Raw genomic sequence first — 25,035 nt, forward strand, 5'->3', positions numbered from 1 at the left:
AATTTTAAACCAATTTTCATTACATTGGTGGTTTTGCATGTCCACAAGGCCTGTGGGCCTCTTGGATTTGAAAACTTGGCGTGAAATTCAGCCCAAAACGCCAAGTGCTGAAATCCGATGAGAATGGTACGGCCGCGATCTATAGGGGAAGCTGCCTGCGCTCAGCGCTGCTGGCCCAGCCACGAGCACCGAGCCGGGGGCACCGGCCGGCACAGAGCTGGGGGCCAGGCTGGCCACAGCCCCCCTCCGGACATCACCCGTGCTCCGGCCCGAGCCGGGTTGGGATCTGGCAACGCTGAGCTCAAATCCCGGCTGGTGGAAATTGCTTGAAGCGCAGCCTCTGGGAAGACCAAAATCCTGATCAGGAGCCTCTTTAAAAATGTGGCTTCAAAGCTGACTGGAAACCTGGCCCAGGGCTTCTTCCAAACCTGGCCCAGGGCTTTCCTGCAATTCAGCCCAGCTTTGCAGACTTGGCTGGCGCTAGGTTTATTGCACCTAGTTTGGGGCTTTGCTGTGAACATTTTGTGGAGATTCAGCTCTTGAAATTAAATAGGCTCTGTTGTTCAGAGCCTGGACCAGTGTCCCTAAAATCCATAAACTCCGCGCCAATATATTTATCTTCATGTAGAAAGTAACCAAGGGTCAGACACTTCATTTTCAAGGGAGAGGTTGTTGCTGCCTATTATCAGTAAATAAAATAATTAAGATCAGGTGTATGAATGGATGAGATGAGGACCACTTAGTGCTGCATACTGGAGGGCTTTGACTTACCAAAGCAACCTTTTACACTGGTGAAGAGCCAGGTGTGTTACAGTCATTTCCCCACCTCCGCATCTACAGTAAGCAAACCTCAGAAGTCTTGTAGGAGTGCTCAGCACTTGTGATGCTCCAGAGCAGAGGCAGCAGCTTCAGAAGAGACATATCTCTTGAAAGACACCAGCAGAGGTGAAGATTTTCTGCCTCCTGGTAGGTTTGAGGCAGTGAAGAAAACCAACAATACTTTTGGTTTCCCAACACTATTGCTTTTAGTACCTCTAGAACTAGAAAAGAAGGGGTTTATTGTTGAACTGGTATTCTTTACCCCCAAAAAAGCCTCAAGAATGGTGACCATTCAGAGCAGAGCCAAGCTGGTTCCTGGCAAAGGTTCAGCGTGGCTTTTATTACTGAGGGGAATGTGGTCATGTTGCTAAGACAGTGGCCTGGGAGCCAGGCCACCGTTCTCAGCTACCCCACCACCCTGCCGTGTAACCTTGGAAAGTCACGTCTCCCCTCCACGGCTCCACAGGCCTTGCCATCCTGTGCCTCTTCGGCTATTTAGCCTGCCAGCTTTATGGTCCAAGGTCTTACTCTTCTAGCTACGACCATAATTATGGAATCTGATCCACGCTGCTTTCCAGAGCCCCTTCCCACAGGGCTTCATTAGAGCAGCTCCGTCTCCACGAGCAGCAGAGCAGAGGTGGGAGTTCAGGCATTTTCTCCACAGAGGCTTCTCACCCCCATCTCAACACGTCCCTGTACTTGCGCCACACCCAGGGTCTCTGTTATTCCTGTCACCTTTCTCCTTCCCATCCAACAACCTTTGGAGTCATTTACATTTAGTGTGTTCATGCGGTTTTCTCCTCATTCACGTGTGTCCAGCTGTGACACCACGCCAGCTCCTGCCATCACTTCCTGGGACATACATGTGTGTGAGGGACAACCTGCTCCCATCATCCGCCAGAAGCACCCCAACCAACATCCAGCCTCGCAGGGACAGTGCCCAGAGAGGCACTGTTTAGCAGCAACAACGCTAAACATGAGATGCACCTCTATCCCGGCCTGCGTTTGCCATAACTGCCTGTGTAAGGCAAGGGCTTATACCTGACCTTGTAGGGCTGCTGAGCTTCTGGCAATCCCTTGCACCCTGCAGCCTGACAATCATGCATGTTTTTGCAAGCAATATGCACTGCATGCACTTACAGGGCCCTTTCTTGACTGAACAGTGTAGCCCAAAGCATCAAGAAGTCTGGCTATGACACTAGCATCTCTTTTTACTGGGGCTAAACCTTTGCAGTGCTAGAGGCAGGACTTTTGCAATGAAGTAGCGAGACCTTTTTCTTCCCTGTTTTGCACCCAGGATCCTTAACCTCAGGAGCCACCACATCACGGGTCCTCCTTCTGCTCCAAAATCTCTTTGGAGGCTGCGCCTCAAGGTGCCCTTACGGCAGCAGCACGCTCAGTAGCTGCTGTCTTGTATCTCTGGCATTACAGAAGCCCCAGCTAGGGTCGAGGGATCCCATGCTGGGCACTGGGCGTGCAAATGTGAAGGCACAGCCCCTGCATGAAGGTTTTCCAGTCTCAACAGACGAGCAACACAGGGGGAAAGAGGTTAAATAGTACTAGTGAGATGACCCTGCAGAGAACTGGCAGAGCTGGGATTAAAACTCAGAGAGCACCAGCTAGCTACCCTGCATGCTGGGGCACTCTGCCTTAGCTCCTTTACACAGCACTTACACACATGTACATCGACATGCACGTGCATATATCGTGCATGCACATTATATGTGTACCTGCATAAAGACTACGCACACAGACACATGTGCAGGCTATGTTGACAGAGACTAAACATGCATGCACATGCACATCGGGACTGCAAGTGGCACATCATGGTTTGCTCCATGCTACCTGTCAGGTGCTCACAGCCCCCCGTGGAGCATCCCTCCTGATCTCACCCAGCAGGAACCGTGCACCATTTCACCTCCAGGTTAAGCCAGCACCACAAGGTGCAGGCAGGACAGGCAGACAATCGCGCTGAGATACCGTCTATCTCAGCTCCTTCCCAGAGTTTGGCATTGTGTGTTTTATCAACAAATAACATGTCTTTACTACTGCCAGCCCTGCTGAACCACTGTAGCTGCAGACAAGCAAGCTGTGTTTGCTTCTCTTTCATTTGTCATCAACACAATGGCCAGCCAAGTTCTCATTCCAGGATCTTACTTGTTGGTAACAACACAGGCAAAAAGAGAAAAGCTGCGTTTTGGCTCGCCGTGGGGATGCAGAAGCAAAGGTTTGGATAGGTAACGTGAAAAAGCCTCCATATGAAAATCATGGGGGAAAAGCACACAAGAAAGCCAGAGTTTAAACACAAAAGAGTAGGCTGGTTCAGGTCTCAGATGCCCCTCTTTTTGCTCTTTGGGACGGCGTTGTGTACGAATGCTCTCCTTTCACCCACACGTGGCCAAGTCCAGTTTGACTGGCAGCTTCAGCAAATACATGGGATTTGCAAGTAGCTTTGAAGATGTTCACCCATGCATGCTCTCAGACAGCAATAACCTTCCCCTTTCCCACCCCTCTTACACCTGCTGGCCCCCAAAAGGCGTGAGGACAGAGCTCACACCCCCATTGCATCCAGGGCCGCTCTGAGGTTTGTTGATAGTTTAGAAGCAAATGAGACTCGGAGAGTAAAGGAAACCAGAGTTACTCCCTCTCTGCAGTTACCTGCTGGGATTTTGCTGCTGTCTGACTGCAGGAGAGGAGAAGGGGGCAGGAGAGACATCAGGAATGGGATACATTAGCCAGCTTCACCCCTGCACCCAAACCACGCAGTGCCCGGCTGCTTCCTCCGCTACCAAGCTGAGGAACAGCAGCAAGACCTGTGCAAAGCTTTGGAAGCACAAGGAGGAAGGGGAAGTTGGCTATAGACTCCTCCATTCCCTCACCCCGCTTTCCTAGTCCTGCTTCTGTACCCAAACATGTTCCAACTTGGTATTGCAAGAGTAGGCACCATCTGCCCACCAACGGTGAGGAGACAACAGACCAGGGAGCTGCAAACCCAGGTGAGAGCCAAAATGAAGGAGTCACTGAGAAAAGAAACTTTTCCACCCAGTGCCTCTAGACAGGAGGGTTCTCCTGGCCTGAAACACTAGAAAACCAGAGGAGAACAAACCACAGGCAGAACCTCTCTCCCTCCCCTGGGGTAGCTGTTCTTTGCCAGGCACAGAAAAGAAAGAGGGCAGACACAACAGGGAGCATGCAAACAGCATGCCACGGATGCAATCATGCTGCTTAACGTGTTTATCAAGTATTTCGGGACCAGCACAAGAACAGCATATACAGCGCAGCATGAGGGGCTCACGTTTGGGTGACAACAACGGAACTCTGTCACAAGGGGATGAAGAAGCCCTCTGCGAGGGTTTCGCTTCCCAAGAGCTGCACCCGGGCAGTCCCAGATCTGGGCCACAGCCCCGCTGCCTGCAGGGCAGAGCTCAGGGCAGGGCAGGACCCCGGCAGGCACCCCGCACGGGAAGATCCCTGGAGCAACATCAGTAGGTTGCTGAAAGGGAGGAGCAGTTTTGAAACAGGAGCAGAGAGATAAAAATCTATTCTAAGGTGAGGATCAGCTAAATATGTCAAAGGCCTTTCAGCAGAATCTGGGTACATGTGAAACCATCTAAATAGTAAACAGCACATTTATTACTGATAGCCTCCAAATTTATTTACGGAGCAAGTCTCCATCACCTGCTTTGCAGACAAACCACCCCGGCAGAGGGAGAGCGGCGGGAGCTTTGCTCTGCCCAGCCTTCACACCCTGTTTGCAGAGATAAGCACTAAATAACAGAGCCCTGCAGAACACGCTAAGGCCCACGCTCCAAGATGGTTGACTGAAAAATACTAGTTTCCCCGACTCGAGGATGTTTCACAAGCTGTCTGAATGCCTTGGAGCACCTCAAGCAGAGGAAGGAAGAGGAAACACAACCACAGAAGCCAACACAATCAACCCCAGGGCTGGGGAATCCCTCCTCACATATATACACGTGCATATGTGTATATATATATCCACATTAGTCACTGCTATGGCAACTAAGACAACAAAGATATCCTTTTAAGGGCCCTGCAGTACAGAGGAAAAATATTTTGCTATATTTATCATTGCCTATTGACGTCACAAAATAATTTGAAATAAACTAACCTTTAAGTTTGGATCACACTGGTCGTCGTTTCTCCTCTGTAGATATTGAAATAATGTTCATGTCACAATGAGCATCTGTTACTTTTCACGGAAGAGGTAACTGAAGAGAGCTGAGCTAGAAAGTTTTCTATCTAGACGTCTCACACACCCGCACTGAAGCAACACCAAAAAACCTCGCCTCCTCAAACCTAGGGAGCACTGTATCCTGAGGGTCTCATTTAGTCATTCCTCAGGCAAAGCCCATGCTGCTATCAGAGGGAAATTACCCATTCCCATAATTAGTGAAAATTAAGAACCTGAGGTCAGCTGTGACAATTTAATTCAGCTGAGCATCCAAATAGTTCACTGGAAAAAGGCAAGCTGACAGAGCTGAATCTGGGCTGAATTGTGAAAATAAAACATTCCATATGAAAGTGATTTTAGGAAGTTTGGTTTCCACAGCCAAGAGCTTGTAGATCAGAGCATCCCTGCCTCTTGTGCCCATGTATGTAACACCATGCACGGTGGGCCTTTGAAGTGACTTGCACTCTTCGCAGTAATATCATCACTGCAATTATTTTATTAATCACACTAATAAATAAGCTGCTGCTATACATCCAAGAAATACAGGTAAATGGAGTTAAGAGGCAGAGGGGAAGGTAGAGAATTTAGGAGAAAATTTAGGACCTTAGTTTGCACAAGGCTGTACCCACGCCCCCCTACTGAAGTCAAGGTCCAACATAATTAAGCACAAACAATGCAGTGGAGCATTACCCCTCATGGGAACAGGCTAGCTGTTGGTGATGGCTCACATGTGTGAGGCACAGGGGCACCTTTGGCATGGGACAGCTCTACCGCTCCTTCCCCAGTACCCAGAATCAACAAATGCAGCATCTGCCACCCCTCATCTAGTGGGGGGAGGTGAGAAATACACCTCAGCTTGCTATGCTCCTACCCAAAATGACCTGCTTGGCTCCCCTTGGGAAGATCAAGGGGAGCTCTCTCAAGTCACTTTTGGCTCAGTCTGTTTTTTAGCTGGCTTGAAGGATGCTGATCTGCCTGCACATCCTACCAGAGCCCTGCAGAGTGGGTTGAGATGTTCTCAGAGCACAAGATATGCCATACTTCTCTCAGAAGCACTGTGGATATTTCAAAGCAACAGAATTTATTAGAGGTTTTTTGATGGCAAATCTCTCTTGCTCAATATGGTGAGCTTGAACAGATATAGCAAAAGCAATGAGTCACTTGTGCATTGTGGGCCGTTATATACTATTAAGTCATCTGCAATCCCATGGTGAACCCGTTTGCAACATGCTATTACATGGCCACTTGATGTGTTGTGGATTTGGGTCTGTTCCCCTCCTCGTTTGGTTTTCTTTTCCTTCTTTTTCTTTTTTTTTTTTTTTTTTTTTTTTTGGTAAGCCAAGCTGCAGCCTACAAATAAGAGTTAACAAAATTCAAGCAGGTTTGAATCAGTCTGACGAAGGAGAATCAGCAATCCCATATGTTTTCAGAGGTTTAGAAATCTGCCTTCTCCCATCTTCTGCAAGGTCACTTGTTTTCCAAATTCCGTGGAATAGCTGCAGTTCTCACCCCTCCTGCTCATCTTTCAAGTTTCCCTGTAAGCACAGGGAATCAGAGAGTTTGATTTACTGCTGGGCTGTTGAGAAGCACTGACAGCTACCCCCCAGCAACATGGTGCTTCAGGTAGACAGGGCATCCTCGCGTTACTTAACCCCTAACTGCAGTGCATTAAGATACACACTTGACTTTTCTCATATCTGCTGTTATCACCCAAACTCTTCTGCAGCTTCTTGTGCCATCAGCAGCCCAGCTCTACCCACAACAACAGTTTCCTGAACCTTCTGTGACTCAGCCCGCAGGCCTTCACCTTGCAGACTTGCATTAAAGATACAATTCAAGAGCTCCTACTTGTTATTAATTCTTCACATCGCCCAGTCTCCCTACATATTTTCTCTCATGATAGAGACAGACAGACAGGCGTCTTTCGGAAGATCTCATCCCTACCTTTCCTCGCCTGTCCATGTCTATGCCAGCTTAGGAAGACAACATACTAACATTTCTACTAACCGTAGTCATCCTCAGGCCAGATTTGTGGAAGCTTTTGGAGAAGCACCTCTGCTGCAGCATCATCCCTTGTCATTTCACAAGGAAACACCTTCCTTTGCTTCCTCTCCCTGTACCCCCATTCCTAACTCCCTCCTTCACAGGAGCTTGCACAGACATCCAAAAGCCCTTCTCACTGCTTCTTTCGCCTTTTATTAATGCCAGGTGCCACCCTTTTTCCCACCACCCTAATCAGGTCCGGATGGGATGTGCCAGGCTCCCAAAGGGGCCCTGCACCCACCTTTTCGAAGGGGAAGCTGCCCTTGTCAAGGGCCGGTGTTATCATTGGAAAGAGATTTGCTGAGACAGGTTTATCTAATGACCATGCAAGTGCTAGGTGGTTGCTGAACACCAGAATAAAAGGCTCTAGTCTGTGGCTGAACAAAGTAGTCGGATGTTTTACCAAGGCTGAAGTACTAAAAATATGGAAAGCTTTTGTAGTATTCCATGCTGTACCTGGAAATCTACAGGATTGCTGTGGGACGAGTCAGACAGGCAGCCTTATGTCTGACAGCTGCTAGTCCTGAGGTGCTTGATCTACTTGGCAGGGAGAAAAGCTACCTCTGATACCACAGGCCAGAAATCAGAGGAACGCCTTTTTCTCTGCCCACAAAGAAGAAACATGTAAGGAATACGCTCTAAAGCAGAGATTGCACAAAAAAGCCTGGCCACAGAATAACTTACAACTGATCTCAAGCTGTAGACTGGAACAGGTTGCTTGGAAGATACCTGTCAAAGCCGCTGGTTGCAGCCCCAGTTGTGGTTAAGATCCAAGAGAAAGAGAAACAGAGAAGGGAGATGGGGAAGCCTAGACTGAACATAGCCATTTGTCAAGAGAATTGAAGTATAAAGGCAATTTGGAGTTCAGATCCAGCATCCAGGAAAAAAAAACCAAAACCAAAACAAAACAAAAAAACAACCCAAAAATAAATAAATGCATAGCTACAAACATGGCCAATACAAGCCAGAACAAAGATTTGATGGGAAAACGGTCCGGCACAACCCCTGCTGTGCGTGCTGGAAGCAGGCAGCATGTCCTTCACCCCACCACGCTCCTCCGTGGCTGCAGCAGTGGAGGGAAGCACGAGGGGAGGCAAGCAGGCTCAGGTGGGATGGGGATGAGAAGCCAGCTGCCCACAGAGTGGATGGATGCAGCTTGGCATTCTCTTGATCCTGGGAAAATCCCAAACGCATGGATTTGTACTCCCCTTTGGGTGAACGTCCCCACATTCACCTGTTTTGGAGTTTTACCCTCTTTGGGGTGAACCTTAGCTTGGCTGTGGACACTTTTGAGGGCTAGAGTGCTGTGGCTTTCTCAGCCCACCAGTCGTACTTTCCCTTATCTTTCTGACTCTAATCCCCAGCTTTACAGCACAGCACCAACTTGCCCATCTGAAAGCAAACAGGGTTTGTGTTACCTGAAGCTGGCAACACCATTTGCTTAGACGCCAGCGTCCAGACAACAGTGGGTTATGCTGGTAAGGGTATTTCTTTTAAAGCTGTATGCAGACTAAATGCATATGCAAACACAAGCCGTAGCTGCACCGGGGAGGGGAGCACTTACTGAAGGACTGGATGCCTATCATGCCCTTGATGAGAGAGCATCAAAGAAATCGAGTAAAAAACTGAGACTTGCCTTCAGTAGACAAGAAAGCCCGAAACGGAGGGTGGACGGACCCTGAAGGCATCACAAACAGCACACTAAGAAAAGCTCCCCTTGCCTGAAGGCACAAAGGATGGGGACAGGATAGGTTCAGTCTGGGAGCCAAACAGGGAATTGAAGGACTAACTGGCTTCTCAAAATAGAAAAAGATGGAGCCCTCTGCTTCTGCATGTTAAAGCATTAAGTATGTTAGAGGAGGATTATCCAGAAACCTTTCAGGTTATAGCGTATGCTGGTTCTTTTTTTATGCTGGGTGTGTCAGCAAGGTCTTGGCAGGCTGTGGGGAAAAAACACAGTGTCTATAAGATTTCGAGGTTGTCAAGATCAGTAACCTCAGTCAAGCTCTGTTATAGTCATTCAGAAATGACCCCACCTCTTCTTTCATCTTACGGACTCCACTAGTTTCATCCATTTGCTTGCTTTTCTTCCTTTTTGTGTTTGTTCTGCAAAACAAAACACCACTGCTATGTTCCTCTGCCGGAGCTTCACCAAGACTGGACCTTCCCAGCGGAGCTTTCCCAGATACGTCACACAAAGCCACGCAACGTCTTGCCATGGAGGAAATGTCATGTAGCGCGATGCTGAGGACCTGATGTAAAGGTGAGGCACTTTAATCAGGTTGGCTTACGAGATAGGGGCTCAGGAAAACCATGTCCTCCCGAGTGGGTGTCAGTTGAGTTGGCCTCAGTGGATATAAATTGTCATAGTTCCATGCAAATCATCTGGAAAATGATATCACGGTTGGCAAGGTGCTAAGGTAACAAGTATACCACTGGGCAATGCCAACTAGTGCTGGCTGTGGGTCTGGTCCATTAGCTGTACTGGTAGTATCAGCTTATATGTGAACATATTTGCGGCTCTGGTAAACCTGGAAAAAATGACATTTCCATGGGTTTGATGAGAAGTGAAACATTTGATGCTTTGGTCTCAAATTTTCTGCTGTCTTCCACAAGAAACAAAGGGCAATGCTTCACGAATGGCCGCCTTTTTTTTTTTTTTTTTTTTTCCCCTTTTGGGGCAAATGTAGGAAAATGTGTTATCTGTGGAATTTCATAACTTGTTCTTTAATGAGAAACACCAAAACCACCAGAAATAACATTCTCCTGGAAAATGTAAGATTTAACTTTGCCCTAAGCCAAAATTGCATACTGATTGCTATTCATCATTCTGCTCCCCTCCTATGCGCTCTATACATCTCCAAAAGCCTTACCATGGCAGTCAAGGCTCAAGGAGTAGCTGGGTGAAGCCGCTCCTCCCGGAACAGGTATTTCCCATGTCTGTGTTCAGAAATGTCCTTCTCCAGAAGAGACTGGACAGCTGTTCTTTGTTGATATCCAGTCTCCCAGGACCTTCAGCAAACACATCCAGGAACCTGGATACGGGCTAGGATAACATTTCCTGCCAGACTTGCCAGGATATGACAAGTTTTTTCCAAGTTACCAATGTGAGCATGCAACCTGAAGTCCAAAGCACAGCTCCGTGGCCCTTGTGCTGTTTGTCGAGCCTGCACCCCTCTATTACCTATCTGGCTGCAAGAGAACCTACCAAGGGATGATGCTCCAGTACTGGAGCTGTGGAAGCCTCTGCAGATCTTGGGGAAATCCAGAATGTGATCAGCTGCTGCTCCTCATCCTGGCAGTAGGAAACTTCAAAGGGCAGGTGTGCATGATGGCTTTCTCCACCAGCTTCCACCAGCAGTGCTTTTCTTCGTCCCTCTTTCCCTCTACTTCAACATGTATAAAATGGCAACAGGAGCATCTCCCTCCCTTTAGGGAGACCAGATTAATGCGGGCTCTCTTCCCACACCTCAAGTCCTATTCACCCCTCTGTGAAAGGATTCCTACGGGTGTCACTGTAGCTTGAGCCTCCAGGAAGGCCACGCACAGCCTTACAGGTGTGTCCTGTACCATCATTATTCACCCCAGGCAGGCCTCAAAGTGGTCCTCGCCCAAGACCCAGCCCCAGTCGCCACTGCGGGGGTGCGTGCCCTGCGTATCAGGACACCGCCGAGGGCTGCCGAGGTCCAGCTTACCCGGAGCAGGTTGGCTCAGCACAGCACTGTGCCATCGCACCCCTGTCCGCTGGCCCCTCACGGGGAACTGGAGACCTTCTGTGCTGCACTGGGCTCAGCTGTCCTCTTGGTGCTGGGCACCAGCTGGGGACAGATCTACGCACAGCTTTGCTCTCTTTTCCCTGTGTTTATTCCTAAGCCAACCAAAACACTCTCTGTGCTGGAGAGCGAGTCACCTATGACATGGGACCCTTATTTTTGAGCTAGAGGTGAACCAAAGATATGAGTCTGCCAGACCATCTGTAGAACATGCTGGTGGCAGATGGTACATAAACATTTGTTTTCTTATTACTCAAGAAGGGAAAACAGTTAGGAAAGCAAAAGTTTCTTCATTTTTTTGCAAAAATTTAAGTTAATGAATGGAAAAAATCAACAAACTTCTGAAATTCTTTTTGATAAACAGGATTTTGTCTTAGAAAAAAAAAAGAGGGACTTGGCAGGGCTGAAAGCTGCTATTTTTCATTAGGACAAGATGATGGTATGGCAGGAATGCAGGACAGAGGGGTGCAGATGTGTGAAAGCATTTAGGGAAAGACACCCAGGGATTAGAGAAGTGCCTGTTCCCAAAATGGGTTGATCTGAGGTAAAAGAAACCTTTGGGATAGGAAGATAGTAAACCCCCCACACCCCCCAGCTCCTTTTATAGTGGATATAAACAGTTTTACGGTATTTCCACCAAACAGAAGAAGAAAAAAAATAAAAAGGTTTCTGCAACACACACATGTTCCCCATTAATTAGGAGGACTGCTGTTAACAACACGTTGCACCAGAGCTGCCAAGAACTGTCAGACGAAGGACAGGGAAGCCCACAGCAGAGGCTCTGCTGCCTCCCGGGGGGGCCGGCTGCCTGGCCAGCAACCCAGTCCCAGCCCCCCGGCTGGGTCAGCCCCTCAGCGCGGCAGGCCGGCAGGGGGTACAGCGGGCAGCTGGGCGGGGGGCGAGGCAAGATGCCTGGGGAGCCCCTGTCCAAATTCCTTCCCCCCACCCCCCCTCCAGCTACAGACATTTTCCGCAGAAATCCTGGCCATGCTTGCTTTTGGTTGAGACTTTGAGACTATTTTTGGCTTTTTTAAAACATGCTTAGGGGAGGTGCCTTCTACTTTTATTCGACTAAAGGATCTTTATTTTTATGTATTAAGGGACATGAAAAGAGGAGGGGAGGCAGGGCGAAGGGAGAGCTGCCTTATGCTTTGATTCATCTGTATGACAACACCACAAATCTATGCCCAGGCTGCCTTTCCTCCTTAGCATGCTCCAAATGCGCCCTTTGCTGCAGCAGAGACCACCCTTAGCATCCTGGTGCTCTCCAGCCACCACTGGGACAGAGCGCTGAGCACCGGCTCCTGAGCATCTCTTTACCTTGGCACCTCCTCGCAGCCTATTCAAGGGCTGGGAGCAGCTTTGTCCTTCTCCTACCACATCCCCTCTTCTTGACTCTCTCCTGAACAACACCCTTCCTTCAAGCACCCCGAGTGCTGGTTTGGATTTGCCACTGGATGTGACTGAGGTTGCACACTGCTCTGTGCGCAGGACTGACTCGCACTGGGCTGGAAGCGGGGTCCTGAGCTACTCTTTAAGCGAATGTAGGAACCAACATCGCAACAACACAGCAAAGTTCATTGCAGGACATTTGAGGAGGGGGATACTGTCTTATTATAAAATAAAACTCATCTCCCTCACACTTACATACTCATGGGCACCAAGACATGCCCATGCAGCCAGTCAGTCAATAGGCACTACGACGCTTGTCCCCAGGTGGCCAGCCTGGGATCCCCTGCAAGGATGCTGAGGATGAGAGACACCAGCTATCATGATTTTCCCATGTCCCCTGGACTCCAGAGGCTGGTGATGATGTGCTTGTTTTGGATCTACCTTTTTGTACTCTTTAGGAGCTGACAGGGCTTAGCCTCTCCATCCTGTCCCACCTCATCGAGTCATCTGAATTTACTCACTGTCCTCTGTCTCCCGATCTGGGCATCCTGAGAAGCTGCACATAGATGTGTTGAGATTTTGACAACCTGCTCATCGAGGAGCTTTCTTGGCATCCCTTCTGCTTCTGCCTCCACACCAGACACCTGCTTCAGCCTCACTTGGACCAGGGAGCGCCTCTACCACAAGGCTCCAAGGCAGGGACAAAACCGAAGACCACTGTCCTTTCCAATAACTGCCCCGTGATGCCCATGGCCTGGTGGCATTTCTGTACAAACTCCAGCCCTCTCAGTGCGGGATGCAGGGCTCTACAGGAGCATACCTACATTTCACAAACCTGAGCAAAACATCTAAAGCACAACACTCATCTGTGGTGAAAAGTTTGGGATACTGGGACACTTTGCCATTCTCACCCTTCTTTTCCAGTCCCTAAAACAGGGGTCCTCAAACTACAGCCCGCAGGTTGGATACAGCCCCCCAGGGTCCTCAATCCAGTCCCCGGTATTTACAGAAACCCCCCGCCCAGGGTTGGGGGGGGAAACCAAGCAGCCGCAGATGACCTCCTGCCACTTCATCTGCGCGCCGGTCCCCTGGTTAAAAAGTTTGAGGACCCCTGCCCTAAAACATTGCTGCTGAGAACTGCGACCCTGTGGGTTTTTGAGGCTTTCTTTATATAAATATAAATATATATATAAAATGATGCACATGGTTTCACGCCAAAACAGCACTGCTCTGTTAACTATATACATTCGGCATCACCTCTGCAAAAACTATGTGAGGAAATCCTTGTAGCTGTCGTCCAAAGCATCACTGACTTGTTTTTGGAAGGAAAGTGCTGCCAGACATGCAGCAAAACACCCAGGTCTGGGTTTTCAAGAGCAGGCAGTGATGAGAGGATTCTCTCTCACACATCCAAGGTGAGGACATCCAAAAGGCTTTATTTTCAGGTTAGGCCAAGAGTGCCTTTCTGCTAGCAGCTTTCCTCCTAGGCATCTTGAGCTAAGAGTGGAAACCCACCCACACCCCTCCCCCCAAAGCTTGACTCCTGAAGGACTAGAGAAGACTGAACATTTTTTCCAGGGTGTAAATCAACAGGAGCCATCTGACAGTGTGACTATAGGACCACTGGACATTGATGCACACTGGGAGAGCATCTTGGATCACCCACTCCAACCCACGTGAGGTAAGGTGAACATTCAGACTAAACTCCAAAAGGGCACCACAGTGCTGTTTTGCAGAACATATACTAAGGGTTTTGGTTAAAACACTTCAGTTTGAGATAGTTTATCTCTGGAAAATATAAAGAATTTCTGTACAAAGCCAATGATTTTTCTCTTATATACACCTAATCCTTTCATTAAAAGCCAGTATTTTCTTTTTTTTTTTCAGGGAGAAAAAAGCAGCCTATGTGAAAACTTTCAAATATGTCTTCAAATAGCCCTTGAAAATCTAATTTCCCATTTGGGACACGTTGCAAGAATCGACAATAGTAACAGTTTGACGTCTGTCTTGTTTCAGTCCCGCGGGGGGAGGGAGGTTTGGCAGAAAGCACCATTGTCATGTGGGAGTCTCAGCCATGAGTTGTCTCCTGGCTAATATTCTTCCACTGCAATGGTAAGTCAAATAGGCTAGTAGCCACGGCAACAGCCCAGAATCCCTAACTATCGCTATGGTTATTTCACACCACTTCGGGGCTACCCCAGTTCATGCCACTATCACTCAAGACATTATTTCACAGTGATTTCATTAAACGAGTGCAATTTGATATATGAGTAACACCCACACTCGTTTTAATAGAGATCATGTTAACTGCGCTTCTGCCTGAAAATGTGGAGAAGTTAAGCTAAAACAATGTCACATTTTTAAAATAAATACACAGAGACGGGCCATAGTCCGTAGGGGCAGAACAACAGCCGTGTGACTTCTCTCCCTTACCTCACCTACAGTACATATCCTCCTAAAGAAGGTATTGGGAAGAAATACAGCATCCTTAACGCCCCCACTCTCATGCATCCTGCAAGGATGGCTGCCCTGGGTGAGGGCACCACATGTGAATAGTCAGCCAGAATAACGCCTGGCAAAATGAGGAGCAGCAGAAGGGGTCTGTGGCTCCTCTGGAAGCCCTCCCCCCACCTTTTAAAAACCTAATTTGATGTACGTAATTTGCAGAAGTTACAAAAGGCTACCAGACCTGGACAAACACAGAGTTTAGGAGCCCTTCCTGGTGAGACAAAGCAAATAAAGGCCGGGAGGAATCACAGCTGTAGCTGATGGAGGAGCTTGACCACGGGCAGAGACCAAGAGCAAAAAGATAAAAAAAGCCCAAGTTCCCAGAACACCATATCGCAGCGGCTCAGCGCTGGTTTGCTGGAGGCCTAGCACAGTCTGCTGTAACGAAGCAAGACTGCAAATCCAAGAGGCTTCCACATGGCACTTCCCAGGGACATTTCCAACCAGAGTTTGCTTTCCTGTCTGATGCCCAAGAAAGCTGTGACACTTCTGAGCTGGCATTTCATGCCAGCACTGCACAGCTGACTAAACAATAAGAGATTCCTGGTTTATCTCCTATGTCCATTTATATTGCCATTCCTTACTCTCTTAAAAACATAAATCAGGTTTCCCAAAGCAGACCTTTGGAGGACCAGATGTCCCCCTCCACCCTCAAATGACATGATTTGACTGTAATATCCAGGCCTTCTCTGACCAAGAAAGCAAGAAACCAACCAATCAACCCAAAAAGCCAACAAGAGGCAACAGCAAGTTCAAAAGAGGAGGAACCAGACCCATTTTTCAGAGAATTGAATTGTGATGTATTCTGCAAAGTCAAACCCTATAAAGTGTTTCTAGTTTCACAAACATTTTAAAAAAAACCCAGTGTTCCCAGTGCTTTCCAGGGTTACCTGAATTCCTTCAAAAGCCCGCTCAAGGATAAAGAAGAAAAACAATGTTACTCTAATTGAACAAAGAATTACATTTTTCTTAGTACAGGAGTGGAAATACAGTTGTAAAAGAAGAGCTAGAAAACCAGAGAGACTCAAGTTTAGAGTTTATCTTGTATTAATTTCTTGTTCTTTCGTCACCTTGGATTTTTTCTGAGGTGCTCCTCCTCCAGAATGGGGTTTAAAAGCAGCTCTCAGACCCCCCTGTTATTTCTTTACTACTGCAGGGACCCCCATTTTATTCTGCAGCCTTGCTTTAGCAGCTTGAGAAAAAGCAAGGCAGTGATTTTTCTACCTAAGCTCATCATTTCTTTTAGGAAGCCGCAGACATTGCAGCTAGCAGCTCACGTTATAAATACACTAATTTTATGCCGTGAGATCATTTCTGTGTACAAACAATTCCAGTTCAGTTTCAGCTACTGCAATTTCCCCAATAACAACATCCCATGTTTACATCCACCTGAAATGATAAACCTCGCTGGGGAACAGCGTGGGTTCCTGATTATTTATCTGCTTGATCGACCCCAACAACCTACTCAGTGTATTTCCAAAAGGCTGACTTCTCGGCAGCTGGAACGCTGGGGTTTTCAGTATTACTTGCCCTTCTCTCTGCGGCTGCCTAATCTCCCTGCCTGCTCCTTAGTGAAGATGTTAATTCAGAGCAGAGCTGGCAGCGGTCCCCCTGCCACCCCAGGGGGTTCCTCCTAGCAGTATGCAGGCAGTCATTAGTCTCTGACTATAGTCTGTCAGGCAGTCCAAGTCACTGGTCCCCCGTTCAAGCCAAACAGGGATGTCACATCATGCCAAGTCATGCCATAAAATAACAGTAGAAATAACTTATGTTTTAAATCCCTGAGGGCAGCTACCCCATCAGGCTGGCTGATTAGAAAACAGATGCCAAAGCATAAGGAATGGCACTGGGGTCTCTTGCTTGCACGGGAGCAAAACGACTTAACACCAAACATCGAAAGAACAAAAGAAGCGCTTGAGCCAGGTTCAGCGTAAGCTGTTTTCGGTACCTAACTGATCTGCCTAATTGAGGGCCTCATTTAAGTAGGAGAATCGTATACCACCTTAGCTGCCAGGAGGTGAGACAGCTACTGGCAAGGTCGGCTGGATCCTGGGAGCGGGCTGAACCACTTTCTAAGAGCAGCCCTCTCTTTTCAGTGACTAGAGGGATCCTTGGGCATTTTGTGGCACACAGGACAAATCTTGGGTGAACGAGTACTGATTAGAGTCCTCTAGGCATTTTAATATACTGGGAAAATAACTTGTGGTTAGCACAAGGACATGCCCTTAACCTTCAATGTGCTACTGCTATGAGCAACACCCCATGGAAAGACGTACCCATTGCAAAAGGGATACATGACAGTAAGAAGAAAAGGAGAAAAGAAATGCAACTTGGAATAGCAACAACAACAACAATCCAATACAATAGTACTTTTCCCCTCAAACTGAATTTTCCCAGAGTCTATAGGGTTTCAAAATCAAACCAGGTAGTCTTAAAAAGGGGATTTTCTGGTAGCAAACCATTTCTGTAGAAATGTGTACATAGCTCTCCCAGGGATCAGGATGATTCAGTGCTGTTGGAAATGTTTAGTAGTTATCTGTAGTGAGATGGCAATATTTGGGTTATTTAGACTTCTTACAAGTGTGGATCATTACAAATAGCTCATTATGGAGCATATAAAATGAGGTGGTAACTGGATAACTTGACAACAAATTATTTTCACTATACATAAGTGCAAGACAGTCTATATTGGAAAATGATAAATTAAACCATTCATGTGCCCTGAATTCACTGTAATCTCTCAAGGGGGGCAAAAATCTAGGTTAAATAATGGGCAACTAAACAAAGACATATGTTCAGTGTGCATCACAGATCAGAAAGGCAATGAGACTTTGGAAATCCTACAACAATAGCTTTCCTCAAGTTGGAGCTGCCAGCTGAAACTGAGAAAAGCAGACACTTCTTTTTCCCTGACAAATTCTCTAAAAGATCCACCCCTCCTTACGCTCCACTCCGGCACCAGGTTGGCAGCACCATGGGGCACCGGAGGAAGCGTGGCTTTGCCGCCCGTGCTGGCACCGGCAGCTGGTCCCCGTTCTGCGTACGTGGCGCTGCACCTCCAGCTGCCCACCCGCGGCAGCTCTGAAAGCCCCCAGTGCCCCCGGGTGAGAAAGTGGGTGTCTGATCACCTCTGCTGAAACCACCCGCACCGCTCGTGCACCCTACTCGCCTTTGTAAGGAAAGGGTGCCAAGCTGACCCCTGGAGAAAGAAGGCTTTTGCTGCCCAAAGAGGCAGTGCTGTGTGATGACGCTCGAGGCAGATGCCGTCCAGATTGCTGGGGGAGCAACGGGAGAGGTGGCTCCTCCAAAACCAACCCAAGCTAATGGAAAACCTCCTGATTTTTTATCTCCACGCCTTCTTGCCGGCTGCAGCTCCGGATTGCCCAGGCGGACGGAGGGGAGCAGCAGGGTCCAAGGCGGCTGCCTGAGTGGCAGCTGGGCAGCAGGGCCAGGGCGAGCCGGCCCAGAGATGCATGCGTGGCTCTGGCCCGGCACTTCGTCTGTGCAGGAGGGGGGCCGGCGGCGGCGGGCGAGCCAAGTCAGAGCATAGCCAAGTGAGAATGTTCTGGCAGCCCTTCCTGGCGGCCTGAGCAAAGTTATTTATCACTTTGTGCATTTTCCTTCTCATCTGTGTACAGCCGGCTCCAATGGCTCAGCTTGCGTTTTGCCTCTGAGAGCCAAGCCAGTCCCTTGGCTGTGCTTGGTCTTGGCTGTCCATTCACGCCTTCTGTCTCCTCCAGCTCTGCCTGGAGCAGCGCAGGATCCCAAATTAGGGGTAGGTGCCTATAGCCAAGGAAGAGATCGAAGAAGCATCAGCAGCCTACACCAACGGCAAAGAGCGCATCCCTCTCCAGGACGGGCGAACGCCACGCTGCCGTCGACCAGGAGCGAGGAACTGTGTGCGGTTGTTCCTGCTGCTCCCAGGCAGCCTCTGATGGGGAGCTCCAGTGCCTGCTGGCGGCTATGAGGCATTTTCTTTCATTTATTTTAGGGATTGCGCCTTCACACTGATTTTTTTCCAAAGCGGTGGATGTAACAACAGTGAATTTACAGCAATGTTTTCCATTTCTATGGACTCTTTTCCATACTGCTGGTGTATTTTGCCAAAATGTCTAATACGGGCATCTAAATTGGATTTTAAAATAATATTGGCTGTGTTCAGATATTTATAAGGCTCACATTTGCTCTTGGTAAGGGCACACCACACTCTTCTGAACATTGCAAAAACAGATCAACCCTAACTCTATCACGTCTTGCATCATCAAAGGTCCAGGGTATAGTCTGTCCTGGGATTCCAGGACTTTGCCTAAAGAGAGCACCCAGGAATTCAGCCGTCAGCTCTCTCCTCCTCCCCGAGCCACCCGTGCCCTTTGGCCTGGGGCTGATAGGTGCAGCAAACACAAGACTGCCAAGCTCGGCGCAACGTAGATATTTACATTTTTCTACTGGATGTCACATTCTAGAAGTCAGTAGCTAATTCCCAGCTATGCAAGGCCAGACCTTGACTACCTCCTAGCCAGCTTGGTCCCAACAGGGCAAAACCTCCCACCATTCTGATCGGACACTTTCTGAAGGAAAGACATGAACCAGAACAAAGCGGGGCTGACGGGGGCACCTGGTCTGCAGCGGATTCCCAGAAGCCAGCATGACAACAGTGTATCAAGCAGCAGCTTCCCATCATGAACCCCTTATTTGCACATCCTGAGAACTTTCCAAAATTGGGCTGGAATTTCACAGATTTTGTCTCTGCCTGAAGGTAGAAGAGGAAGTTGAGTAAAATCCCTTCAGACCTTCTGAAATGAGGAGAGAATGAAAAATTGCGTTTTCTTATTTTAATAAAAATTCTAGCTGGTTTTTTTTTTCTCTGTAAAAGGCCACATCAAACTGCTTGAAATTTGAAGCTCGGTGTGGGTATAGTTCTCGTTACAGGCCAGATCCAAAGCAAGAAGAGGTCAACAGCTGTGCCTCCTTTGATTTTGCCTGACTGAAGATCCTACAGGTAGGCAAACAAATCGTAGAGAAAATTGTTCAGAACAGTTGTGCCTATTTTCTACTTGGGAGTTGCCTGGGAACAGGCTCAGAATGTTTGCAATGTGTCTAGGGTTTGGATGTATTCACCAAAGCCCAGCTTTGCTCCATCCTCCTCAATTTTTATTTTAGAACCTTGCTCCATGAATAATCTCCTCAAAGAAAATATCCACCAGCAGTTGAAAGGACATCTTTAGGTAAAGAATTCGTAACTAAACCATTTCTACACCTTTTTTTTTTTCTTTCTTTTTTTTTTTTTTTTTGTATAGCTGGGTCACAAGCAGATGATTTGTCAGTATTATGCATCATTCACGCATACCCCAGCGTATCTGAGGTCCTGAAAGCTGTTAACCTTTGGATGCCCAGCAAGGTCGCATGCTCCTACATGTGTAGCTGAGGTGCAGCACGGGTGTCTTCCCACCCAGCAAAGCCTTTGGTGGACAAAGGACTGACCTCCACACCTCCCTGTGGCTCCAGCCTCTGGGCCAGCCTTTCTCTTGGTGCTGGACCTCCAAGGTCTGCCTTTGTTGAGTTCTATTTCAAGTGGTTTAATTCTGTTTTGTTGCTGGAGGAGGATTTAGAAAAAACAAAACAAAACATCTTACCAACGTGAATATGCACAATTAATGGCAAAACTCTAAACCAGGAAGGTAATTTTCGGAGGAGGGAGACTGGTATTATTTTGAATGAAGGAAACAGTGTAAAGATCTTGCAATATTTGCTGTAAATGGGTTGTTATGGTGAACATTCCTGTCAACAAGTTCATTAGCTCAGAGATCCATGAGTGAACAGAGACCAAAAAATATGTTTAAAAATTCAAGAAGAGATTAATGAACAATATTTTGCAATCTTTGTCTAGCTCTGCTTCTCGCTGAGAATTAGTAAATTTACTCCGGGCCAGATTCAAATAGTCTTACTCATGCAGAGCAGCACCATGTTTAATGAGCAACCCCAGTGATATTTGGGGCTGTTTTTTGGAATAAGATTGGAATCAAAGAAAGCCAGTGGGAGGCATGTGCTGAATCACCTTGATTCATTAGTGAAAGGTTGTTGGTTTTATATGTGTCTATATAAATAAACATAACAGGAATAAGGAGAGATGCCTGGATTGACAGGCATGTGAGGGAATTTATAAACATCTTTTTGCGACATACAGCAGACTCCTCTTTCAACAAGAAGAGGACAACACCCGAAAGTTACTTAACATCAGGAAAAGAGGAATTCGCACCTTCGGAAACAACAGACGATCAGGCTGTTCTGCGGGTTTTACTCTCAACAGTTCTGGCTGCTGCCTGTGCTATTACATAAGGTCTGCGCGGCTCTTCATAGACATGATGGATGGAGTTTTCAGAACTGTCCAAACGCCTTGAAAGCGTATGGTCCATTTTCCAAAGTAATAGGGTCCTTGGGATCCTAAACCCCATTGAATTTCAGCACTTCTGGGAACAGCCTCATTAGCTTCCAAATCGGTATGCGTTTTCCAGTTTATGACGTTCCCCATTTAATTTTATCTCAGGACTCCAGCCATTGCCGTACATCAGTAACAAGATCATCAAAATGTGGTCTTAAAAATTAAAAGCACAGTTGTGCCCGACTGCTCTGTCAAAAGGCCTCCAAGACCCATCGTGGCTCCTGACGTTACCAGTGAGCAAGGAAGGAACCAATTCAAAGCTCGCTGATGTAAAGGCAAGTCCACTCATTTCTATGGACTGAAAGTGGGGCTTGGATCAGGCCCTGGAAGAATAAGGATGACATAAAAATAACATGACATTTGCCAGATTCACCAATATGCTCTGATGTTTTGCCCAGCCCAATGATGCAAAGCAGATGGAGCATACTGACGATCCTGGCCCACTTCAATCACTTATTCCGTTTCTCGGATTAGTTTTCATCAGCATTTTATTCATGGGATAAATACATTTATCTCATTAGGGCTTCTGCTACAGTATTTCAGAAGAAAGATCACCGCTTTTTTAGCTTTATCAGAGAAAAAGTTTCCGTATTTTATCACTTGATGACTACCAATTTTCAACAAGGTTTCTAAGATGTTTATTAATGAGTCTCTGGGTTTTGCTCTACTTAGGTGGGGCTTGTAATTAATTTGGTTTAGCTGTCTTTGTCTGCCATACTTCTTTGGCCCAAGCAGATTGCACAACTGAGCAGTTTCACAGTTGCACCCTCAAACAAGGCATTAGGACAATTATTCTGCAAAATACAAAGCTTACCTTTAAGTGCACGCTTAAATCACATCAAAGCTATCACAAACAAATATTTATACATGTTGCTGAACCAGTGCCAGAAGATGCATTCAAAAGAAACTAGCCCACCCTCTCCTGCCTATTTCTATGCAAAAAGAGGCTAAAATCCACAGGGAAACACTTACACATGAGGAGTTTGCGTACCCAGCGCCTTAAAAGACAGAAAAGGCATTGCCCTGTCTAATGTTACATGCCAGTAACAAGCGAGAAAGACGCTGGGCTGGGCTTTTAGTACGCACGGTTATAACAAATACAGGCATTAATACACATTAAAAGTTGCTGAATGACTGAGAAGTTAAGTAGATTGGATGATGTCCCTCAAAATGAAATAATCTATATTTGGCTGGTAATTCGTTTCTTCCAAGATGTTTTTTTGCTTGACTCTGCACATATTCCTCATTACAGAAATAACTTGGGTGACTGCAGCCTGGCTCCAACCTCAAGCCAGCTAACCCGGGAGAGAGCATTAAGTGCTGAAAGGCAAGAGCTGAGTTTCCATATCCCCACCAGACACAGCTCTATGAAAACGTCCTGATCTACCTGGATAACAGCTGCACTGCTCAGAGCTTGCTCCCTGGCACGAGGACCTGACCGCATTCCCACCACATAAGGGTCGAATTAGCCCTGATGCACGAGCCATCCTGCACACCTCTGCACCCACGTTTCACAGGCATTTCCAGAGCACGTCCTGCTCGTGGGAGCTGAGCGTGGCTAGGGGTGTCTCCCCCCCGGAGGGACAGCCTACTGCCAGCTACAGTGCAGACCATCCACAGGTTTCACTCTGCAGCGGCACGCATGTAACCACGCTTGAGTGCACAAAGGGACAAGGGACAACACACAAACACCCAAGATCAGGCATAACACTCACGTGCAAGCCTGGGTTATCTCCACAATGAATATATACTTTGCAACGATCATTCATGGTTTGGAAGTGAAAACTGGACTGCGTGCAGAAGGATGGGTAAGGCACCGAGACACTGGGCAAATACCCTACAGTGAAACTACTCCTGGCTGCAGCAAAGGTCCTGCTGACTTACAAAGGCAAAAAATTAACCCTTTGTATCCAACTTCTCCCTTTGAACACAAAGGATTACAATACTTGTCCTATCTCGCTTGTCGCCTCTCTGGACTATACATGGGTTCAAGGCAGGAACTTGTCTCTCTATGAGCACAGCCCCACCACAATGGAGTCCTAGCTACGGTTGAAGCATTACACAGCATAACTCTTCCTTCAGACTGAACTGCAATTCTGCCATGTCTAGTTTTGTCCTCTTGCTCCTAGCAGGACTAGGACATTATAGCACGTGGCCATGCCTCCCCTTCCCTCCATTCTGTTTATTTGTAGAAAGGAAGAAATGCCACAGGGTAATGGTTTCATCCTGCTACAGAAAGGCATAGTCAAGATATTGCTGGAAAACAAATAGTGAGACAAAGCTTAGGTGTTTATTTTCCCGTTGGGGCACAGTGATGCTGAGATCATGTCCTACCATCGTGCATTTTAACTCTGCTGCACCAGTACCACACCTAGGCCCCAGCAACCAGTGGCACCCCAGTTCCCCAGGCTTTTGGGCAGACTTGGAAGACCTAGTCTTGGGTACTTTGTGCAAGATGCAATGAAGGTGAAAAAATGGTTGAAATAGAATGGAGCTGTGCTAAATAGACCAGCAGAGAATCCCTTTACTATGTGAATGAGCAGGCCATTGGCAAGGGACTGGGATGCAGTGCCTCCATGCACGGTAGCAGCACAGTTGCTGCCTCTAGAAACTCACCAATTCTGCAGGCATCCAGCTGGGAGAGTGACTTCCCATCTGATCTACAGAAATCTCTCTTTTGGCTGCCACTGTGCCTGGTCCAACTCCTGGGCACTATGGAGAAACAAAAAAAGCTTCAGGAAAACACCTCTTATGTGACTGCTATGCCACGGTCTCCATTCAATTCAAAAGCAAGACTTCAGCCCCGGGTGCCTCATTGACTCCTTCAATGCCCTGGCCCAGCCATATTTATCTATCTTGTTTATTTTTGGAGGCAGAATAGATTTTACATGTTTCAAGTGACCTTGGGTGAAGCAGCCTCCTCCAAGGGACCCCCATCCAGACAGGACAATAAAACAACTGTCCCCGTCTTCTATGAAGATTCTGCCCAGCAGCAAGAAAAGCGCAATCAAAAGATTATTCCAAAGCTCTCAGTAACAGCCACTGGGGTAGATTCAACAGGCAGCCACGTCAAGACTGTAAAACATGTTTGATGGAGCATTTTACACTGCTTTAAATTTGGAATTCTTTGGAGAGCATCTGAAGGTTTTTCAAGAAACAAACACAACCCTCATCCCCCATGCACATACACACAAAAAGCTCCTTCATGGCACAGGGGCCCGGCATCCCGAGGCTCTGACCTCAGCTCACTCCTCGACTTTATCAATCACGTTATATAATCAGTGCAGACTGAGCAGCATTTGGAAAGTGGGCTGGGTTGGGTTTTTTCCTTCTTCCCCCCCCCCTAGAGTATTTGAGGAAGAAAGTCTGTGGCTGGGACGTGGCTTGGGAAGTATCTAATGAGAGCTCTTAGCTCACTAAGATGAGGCGCTGTGGTGGTATCTTAATAGGAGGTTTGGAGATTTCCTTACCCTGGGGTAGATTCTCAGAATATTTTGAGGTTGTCTTTCTGGAACCGTATAATGAAAAGGTAGTTTTGCTGCTTCACAGCTTCTTTGCATCCTTGCCTCTCAGTAACCAAGCGAGAGCTAAAAAACCACTGGGCAGGATAAAACCCCAAAGGGACAGTCCAAGTTACAACAGCACAAACTGGCACGATGCTGGGAGCCAGCACATCAGGGCAGCGCCGCAGCAGGCACGCTCTCCTGAACGCTGCAGCTGGGAGCAGCCAGCCCCACTGCCTCCGCTCTCACCTCCAGTTCCACGGCGTTACTGAACCCAGCCCTCCAGGCTGCTTGCTGGAGAAGCCCAGCAGTCAAACGTCTGTTCCCTTATCCCCGTGACATTTTCGCATGAAAACCAAAATAAAT

At 47.6% G+C, this 25,035-nt stretch overlaps 1 long non-coding RNA gene across 1 annotated transcript in view; it reads right to left on the reverse strand.

Moving 5' to 3' along the window:
• LOC119154263 overlaps nucleotides 1-23,873 on the reverse strand; it is a 119,875-nt gene extending 96,002 nt beyond the window's left edge. The window contains exon 1 of the long non-coding RNA XR_005106414.1: nucleotides 23,783-23,873. This is a non-coding gene — a long non-coding RNA (uncharacterized LOC119154263). The remainder of the gene's footprint in view (nucleotides 1-23,782) is intronic.
• Between the last annotated feature and the right edge of the window lie 1,162 nt (nucleotides 23,874-25,035).

This window comes from Falco rusticolus, chromosome 10 (assembly GCF_015220075.1).
Source record: "Falco rusticolus isolate bFalRus1 chromosome 10, bFalRus1.pri, whole genome shotgun sequence".
NCBI classification, from domain to species: Eukaryota; Metazoa; Chordata; class Aves; order Falconiformes; family Falconidae; genus Falco; species Falco rusticolus.